This window comes from Macaca mulatta, chromosome 7 (genome assembly GCF_049350105.2).
Source record: "Macaca mulatta isolate MMU2019108-1 chromosome 7, T2T-MMU8v2.0, whole genome shotgun sequence".
In the NCBI taxonomy this organism is placed as follows: domain Eukaryota; kingdom Metazoa; phylum Chordata; class Mammalia; order Primates; family Cercopithecidae; genus Macaca; species Macaca mulatta.
In genome coordinates, this window is record NC_133412.1 from 96,771,810 (window position 1) to 96,780,280 (window position 8,471).

Sequence of the window (8,471 nt, forward strand, 5' to 3'; positions counted from 1 at the left end):
AGCAGCACTGACATCTGCCCGTCCCTGGAGTGGGGCCAAGGGACTTATAAAAGGCACAGACATGACCTAAAGCCTGATCACCCTGCTGGGGGCCCTCCTTGTGAAGACCACATCTTAGGGGACAGCCAGCCATTTGTAAGTGCATCCCTCAGAGCCAAACTGATATCCAAATTTTGATAATAGACAAAAGTTATATGACTCCAATTCTAGAGGGTCAACTTCTTTGTGACTCAGTTTTCTCATGTGTAAAATGGGAGTACGCTTATAGGGATGTTGAGAGAAGGAAATGAATTAATATCTGGGCCTGGTTTATGATTGATATTAGCTGTTATTACGATGTCTTAATACCAAGTCTTCCTACCAAGTATGGGGACACACACACCCTACTGATCAGTTATTCTCTGTGACACCCCAACCTCCACCCAGCAGGGGATTTGTTTGTTCCCATCAACTCCGAAGCTGAAGAGCAGCATCTGCTTTGCATTGTGTGCACCAACTGTCTAGGGAGTGAAGGTGTCTCATCACCCAGTCCCCAAAAGGAGCCTCTTACTGCTTGCCATAAGCCCTGTGTGTTGTCATGCAACCAAAGGGTCCGTTCTGTGTTCAGATGTCTGGTGTGGCCCCTGCCGGCTTTGTCTCCTTGCCCATCACCTCTCCTAACACAAGTACCTGCCTCCATTTCCTCTGGTGCTTGGCCATCCCTGTTAGTCTGCATCCACTGAATATTGTGCAGACAGCGGTTCTTCTGAACTGTTCACTAGGAGTTCCTTAAACAAATCACCAAGAGTGTGCCTTCAGAAGCTCCTCCATCCTGGGTCAGCACCCTTCGGCTGCATCCCATCACTATATTCTTGTGATGTCTTTCTTCCCTCTCCATGTCAAAAATTACTCTCAGGAAAGATCTGCAAACTCATTCATTCTGATGGGTAAGTGATTATTAGGTCCTCGTCTTACTGAGGGTTAGAAGACTTCCAGGTAGCCCTCCTTAATGGTGTGGACTAATGGCCTCTTCATATATCCAACAGCGTTCCCTGAGGCTGTGCTGCCTTGGATGCTGCTGTGAGTATCACTATTGCCATTGTTACTGGTAACCATTTACAAGCATCTGCTATGCACCAGGTAAGATATTTGGCATCGTAGAGTGTAAGTGGTCAAAAGCACATGCTTTACTGATTCTGAACCTCATTTATTATGCCAAAAGTTCCAGAGGGAGCAAAGATTTAAATGCAATGGAGCTTGTGCCAAGACTTATGGACAAGGATACACTTTAGAGCCCCAATATAATGGCAAAAGATGGGAAACCACTGAATGCCCATTGACAGGGGTTGACTAAATAAGTTATAGCATATCCATTTATAGAATACTCTGCATTTGTTAAAAAGAATGAGGCTACATCTGTAGCCATTGATAATGAAACAATCTCCAAGATATAAGTAAAGTGAAAACAAAGCAAGGTGTAGAAGAATATCTAGCATATGCTACTGTGTGAAAGCAAACAGAAGAGTATATGTATAGACTAAATTTAGACTAATTTTAGAAAGAAAAAGGGAGTTGACAACAGTGATTGCTTTTGGGAGAAGTGTTGATGATCTGGGTAGTAGGGACACTTACTGTTTATCTTTCAAGGGAGTTAGGTTCTTTTTATTCTTTACCATATGCAGGTATTATTTTTGAATTTAAAAAGTTTAAAAAATAAATGCTGTGGAGTCAGACTTGGATGTAAGTCCAACTGCTTATCATTTCTAGCCATGTGGCCTTGACTAAGTTACTTACCCTCTTCTAGCCCTGGTCTTCTAGCTGCTGGATGAGGAGACTGTAGCTTGTGGTGAGGATTAAGTGAGATAGCACCTGTGAAGTTCTCAGCACAGTGCCTGGCCCAAAAGCAAACCATAAATTGTTAGATGCTTGCTCTGAGCTGTTTATGTCCCTCCAAAATTCATATATTGATGTCCTAATCCCCAGTGTGATGGTAGTTGGAAGTGGGGGGTCTTTGGAAGGTAAATAGGTTTAGATGAGTTTGTGAGGGTGGAGCGTGCATGATGGGTAACCCTTATAAGGGGATGAAGGGACCACAGCTCTCTTTACCTTGTGAAGACACAACAAGGAGGCAACTGTCTGTTCACCAGGAAGAGGGATCTCACCAAGAACCCAAGACTGCCAGCCTCTAAAAGTGTGAGAAATAAATGTTTGTTGTTTAAACCACCCAATTGTTATAATAGCCCAAACTGACTAAGACAGTGCTTTATGTAAGTATCTCTAATTAGCATTCTGGATGTAGTACTATTCAGTTAAGCTATGTTCTGTGCATTAGGTACCCAGCAAAATCTGGTGATGCACAAGCGATGGGAGAGTCAGACAGTGGACAACCAACTGCAACAATTCCAGGGGTAAAGTGCTATGGGACCACAGAGGAAAGTGGGTTTTGATTTGCTGGAGGGGTATGGATGGGTATAGGGTAGGGATCCAGGAAGTGTTCACCAAAGAGGCAGCAGTGGAGATCTGGGTTTCACAGGATAAGAAGAAGCAGTTCTAGCAGATATACCATATGAGAAAAGGCACAGGGTGGGAGAGCTTGGGACTTAGAGCCCTATATCTCCGCTATGGGGCTGGAGAGCAGAATGTGAGGAGAGAGGGGCAGGGCCCTCAGGTGGAGACAATGGATATCAATTCCCCTGACAGCAGTGCCTGGTCCACTCCTTTCCTGTGGTCACCTCCTTGAGATCCTAACCAGTTTTGCGATGCTGCAGAACTGGGGCAAAATTATGGTAGCCTTTTTGCAAAAATGTCCTGGGGACTTCTATCCACAGCCCTCGTGTCATGTTAGCTGGGGAAGTAGCAGCAACATGTGTTCTTTAGGGCAGGAGTGATTCTATCCTATATGCTTCCAATACTGCAGTCAGTTACTTCGAGACACTACTCCCCCAAGAGTCATACAAAGGATTTGCATGCATGTTCTGTTTTCTCTATCAATTATATATCTCTCTATAAAATATAGATATGTTTTTCTGTCTAAGCAGGGAAGGATCGATGCAGGGAGCTGATTAAACTAGACATCTCTGGCAGGAAGAAGAACTGGAAGGACTCACAGGCTCCGGTGGCCACCCTACAACCAGAAGACAGACATCTAACAATGTATTGTCAGATGATGGATTAGCCAGGCCTGGGGAAGAGAGCTGAGTGTGCAGCCTCCTTCCCTGTCTCCTGGGTGACAAAGCCGCTGGATGACCCCGCCAACAATAACGAGATGAAAATGAAGAACACTGCAGTATAATGAGCATGATAAAAATAGAGATGTTGCTAAATAATGGGTCGGCCATGGCTGAGGAGCAGGAGAAAGAGCCAAGCCCAAAGGAATTAGATAAGGCCTTCCTGTGTGGTCTCCAAGCTTGACCCCCTGATGTGTTACTGTTGCTCAACCAGGCCATCGATGGTTTTGAGTCCCTCATGTGGCAAAGATGTCAGAGCGGGATTGGAGGGTGGGCCTAAGTGAAAATCCCCAGCAGGCTCTATCCTGGTCACTGTGGCTCTGACCTCCACCGGGGGAGGGACAAAGGTGTGGTCAGCACACATGCTGATGGTGGTTATGAATTACTGCCTTTAGTAGGAACCTCTTGCCTGCCAATGAGTATCAGCAAATAGTCTGAGTTAATGCACCGAAGTTTTTCAGAACATTGCACCTCTCATCTACATAGTGCAGAGTGGAAGAAGCTTGTTAATTATGCTTTTGTTTGTATTTTTGTTTAGTTGGTAGCTTGGAGTATCTGCCAGGAAAGGCAGGCGCCCCTCGGGAGGGAGGTACCCTGGTGCTACAGGGACGGCTGCCTGTGAAGCCTTCTGGCACCAACTCCCTCTGAGGTTTGTTTTTTAATTTTTAAATAATTAAATCAAGCCTATTTTTGAATAAGCAATACATACACAGAGTACAAAATTTAAAAGGAACAAAAAGGGTGCGGCAAACATAAATATCCCTTCCTCTTCTCCCCCTATTCCCAGCCACCCAGTTTCCTTCCCTCGAGGCAACCACTGTTACTAGTTTCTTCTGCATTTTTCCAGAGATATTCTAAGCATAAATAAGTGCATGTACCCCACCCTCCAAACATACGTACCAGTTGTTTTTTTTTAAAAAACACAAATGCTAACGTACTGATTCAACCAGAGTCCTGACAGAAAACAGATGGCACACATAAAGTGAGTCATCTGAGTAGAGTTTAATAAATGGGCTTTTACCAATGTGTAGGAAAAGCCCAAAGCCAGCAACACTTGAGTGAGAGGGCACGGTGACATAGTGTGAGCAACACAGCCAGCGGAGGAGCATTCCAGGGAGGTTCAGGGGCATAATCACCTGTCGTTCCTCTCCTCCCTCTGATCTTTTGCTGCAGCACCTCATGGGCTGAACTCAACCTGAGGCAGAGTACAAGAGTCTATTGATGCAGTTTAAAGAGGTCACTCTGGGGCAGGGAACAGGTGGGGAAGGGCCAAGAGTGGATAAGGAGGGCAAATGTGGGCACTCAGCTCATGCACTCAGCACCTCATCCTGTTCTTTGCTGTTTTCCACTTCACAGTCTATCTGTACATATAGCCTCATTCTTTCTGCTAGCTTATTCTATTGCATTTCTGTTGTGGAATACCATGCCACAAGCAAGGGACTGAATTGTGACTCCCACCCCAATTATATGTTGAAGTCCTAACACCCAAAGTAACTGTATGTAGAGGAGGAAGTCATTAAAGTTGAATGAGGTCATAAGGGTGATGCCTAGAATAAGGCTTTTTTTTTTTTTTTTTTGAGACGGAGTCTCGCTCTGCCGCCCAGGCTGGAGTGCAGTGGCCGGATCTCAGCTCACTGCAAGCTCCGCCTCCCGGGTTCACGCCATTCTCCTGCCTCAGCCTCCCGAGTAGTTGGGACTACAGGCGCCTGCCACCGCGCCCGGCTAGTTTTTTGTATTTTTTAGTAGAGACGGGGTTTCACCGTGTTAGCCAGGATGGTCTGGATCTCCTGGCGTCGTGATCCGCCCGTCTCGGCCTCCCAAAGTGCTGGGATTACAGGCTTGAGCCACCGCGCCCGGCCTAGAATAAGGCTTATTAAGAGGAGACACAAGAGCTCTCTATCTGTCATGTGAGGACACAGCCAGAAGATGGCAGTCTGCAAGCCAGGAACTCATCAGAAACCCCAGCAGCAGGAACCTTGATCTTGAACTTTCCAGTCTCCAGAACTGGGAGAAAGAAATGTCTTCTGTTTAACACACCCAGGTCATGGTATTTTGTTATGCCAGCCTGAGCTAAGACACCATACACACACACACACACACACACACACACACACGTAATATATCACAAAAATAATAATATATACAACCATATATTCAACTAGTCCCTCACTGATGGTCTTTTAAGATAGTTTCCAATTTTCTGCTATTACAAACAATGCTGCAAGGCAAATCCTTTTACTGTTATTTCACTGGTAAGGATACGTACAGAACAAATCCTGTAGGAATTTATTTATAGGAAGGGATTGTTGTATCAAAGAATGTATGCTTTAAAAATTTTGATAGATTCAGCTGCAGCACGCTGCATAGAATTTGCACCAATTTGCATGCACATCAGCAATGTATAAGGTTCCCGTGCAGTTTTTAAACATCTGGGTTTCAAAGATGTGAATAAACTTATTACAGCATCTTTCCAGCAGTGCCTGTCACCTTACAAGACATAAACTTTTCTTGTTTTTGAAATTGTGAGAATACACATTCTCGTCTTGTTTTCTGTTGTGTCTTTCAGCTTTTTTCAGCAGGGATAAAATTCCTCCACTCCTGAATAAAATTATTATGGTTTTTCTTTGGGCACAGTTCTGAGTCATTTTAAGTCATAAATTAACAGCCTCAGTTTAGATGTTAAGTATCCAGTTTTTCTTTCTGGGCATGAACAAGCCAATTATATATGAAAACATACCTTAGAGACAGTTAGGAAACCCACATATGTACAAGTGCCAGGAGATGCCAAGAAATCATCATTAATCCCACAGCATTGCTGTGGCATGCACGAAAACATCCTTAGTCTCTGAAGAGGCAGTCTGAAGTATCCAGAAATGTGAAACACCACATCTTCAATCTACCCCAACATTTCAGCAAAAACAAGATGAAGCAAATATGCAAAACAGTAACAATCATTACATCTAGGTGATGGACACCTTTCTTTATGTTCAACAATTCTCATAATAAAAAACTTAGAAGAGATGTCTAGCCAAGATAATAATCAATGCCTCACACTTCATCCATAGGTAAGACTCCTCCCTCTCCTCTCCCTGCTGCTCCCCAGCCGGGGCCAGCAGTGAGAGAGTCTGTGATCTAGGAACGAGGTTGCAGTGACTTCTGCTCCTTCATTCAACTCCTCTCCTACCAGGGTTGAAGAGAGATAGTCAGAGGACAGGACGGTTCTCACTTGGCTTGCTTTTTGACCTGGCCGATGTCTAAAATAGACTCTTGTAACCCTTGGGTTCAGCAGAGCCCAACACGATCTGTGATGTGGGCAATGGATTCTGTTTGTCCAGCTGCCACCCCCTGACTCTGCCACCAGCCCTGATCTGGTGGCCCACAATACACCAACAAATTTTACTCTTCATGTGATCTTATTGGGAAGAACTTAAAAGAGCTCCAGCCTGGCTTTCCCTATGCTGAGTGGCAAATATTTGTTCTATGGAAAACCTTCAACCCTCCAACAAATCCTGGAAATGCAGGTCATCTGTCTTTTGGCCACAAGCAACTTCAGCTTTCTCAGGCCTGAGTTAGGCAGGACTCTAAGATCTCCCCTTCCCAGCTGCAGAGAACACACACCAAGCTCTCTCAGTGTGCCCCGGAAGTTCCCTCTCAATAGGTTTATGTTGGAAAGTAGCTTCTTATTCTCTTCCTGCAGGTGAGGGAGTGAGAAATTATCAGTGTTCCCCAAATAAATCTCATAAATTCTCCCAATATATCTCCTGCATAATACATTTTCCCCACCATGCTATTGAATATATCTTAGTATTATTAAACATTTACTTTCATTTCACACATTTAGAGTTTTATCAATATTTATACAGGATTTATTACATTTAATTCCATTTGTTTGAAATTGTTCTAGAAGAATGTTGTTTTATCAGTTATCTATTGCTACAATGCCTTAAGATAACGTTTATTATCTCATACAATTTCTGAAGGTCAGGAATCCAGGACTGGCTCAGCTGGGTGGTTCTAGCTCAGGGTCTCCTGTGAAGTTGCAGTCAAGAAGATGGCCAGGGCTGCGGTCACCTGAAGACTTGATGGGTTGGAGGAGCTACTTCCAAGAGAGTCACTCACATGGCTGTGCCTCAGTTTCTCTCTGTCTGTTATCAAGAGCCCTCAGTTTCTCACCAAGTAGGCTTCTCCACAGGCTGCTCAAGACACAGCAACTTACTCTCTTCAAGAGAGCAAGAAAGAAGCCATGATGTCTTTTATGCCTCAGCCTTGGAAGTGACATGCCATCACACCTGCCATATGCTATTGGTTGCACAGATTAACCATGGTACAATGTGGGGAGAACAAGGGTGTGAATACCAAGAGACAGGTACCACTAACCGTCTTGGAGCTAGCCACCACACCTATTGATGTCATCCTGCATGTCCTCTCAGTTGTCAATATAAACTATGTTTAATGGACTCGTGCTCCACAGAGTTGTATTCCATGGGAGAGAATCCCTCTGTGGTCTTAAGTGTGGCACTTTGTACAGAGCTCCTGTGACATAAGTAACTCCATCTCCAAAAAAGACTCCACCTTACATTTCAAAAGGCACCTTGCCAAAAGAGAACAGATATTTTGCCTGATCAATAAGGACTACATCTAACCAGATAAGGACATAACTAAGCACACTCTTCCACTATCAGTTCTCACCAGAGGACTCTGGGGTGGCCATTAAAAGAGCAGGACCTCACCTGCTCAAAAAGGCCACCTTAGAGACACCGTCTTGCTGTCACTCGTGATATGCATCTGGCATCTGGCATCTGCCACCCAAAGCTCTGCCGCATCAAAGACTTTTCCTTGCAAGACCAACAGCTACTGCAGGCCAGACCAGAAGATTATTTTTTCTACTTTGGTCGCCCTGGACTGATTCATTAATGTTTTTTCTATCCCTTCTCTCTTGATGATAAACGTTACTTTGTTTGTTGTGGAATGTTTAATTTATAACATTTACATATTGATCAAATAGTATTATGTATGGTTTGCAATAATGACTGATTTGTGGAGTGACTTGGACCTATGTGCCCATGGCTCTGACAACTGAGTGAATGAGAAGTACTAAGGAGGATTGCCTTCTCGCTGAACTCCATGTAGCTCATGTGTTTTATGTTTGAGACAGCATCAGTAAAAGTCTGACATTGTGGAAAGACACAAATGTGCATAGACCTGGTTATCTCTAACCTTGGGCAGCTCATGGGACACTTGGTCACATGGCACAAGTACAGAGTG

The 8,471-nt window shown here is 44.2% G+C and overlaps 1 long non-coding RNA gene across 1 annotated transcript; it reads left to right on the forward strand.

The window, feature by feature from the left end:
* The first annotated feature begins 3,690 nt into the window (after positions 1 to 3,690).
* LOC114679538 (uncharacterized) lies at positions 3,691 to 8,167 on the forward strand. The gene is made up of 2 exons (XR_003731531.2): positions 3,691 to 3,855; positions 7,187 to 8,167. It is a non-coding gene; the product is annotated as an uncharacterized LOC114679538 (long non-coding RNA).
* The last annotated feature ends 304 nt before the right edge of the window (positions 8,168 to 8,471 follow it).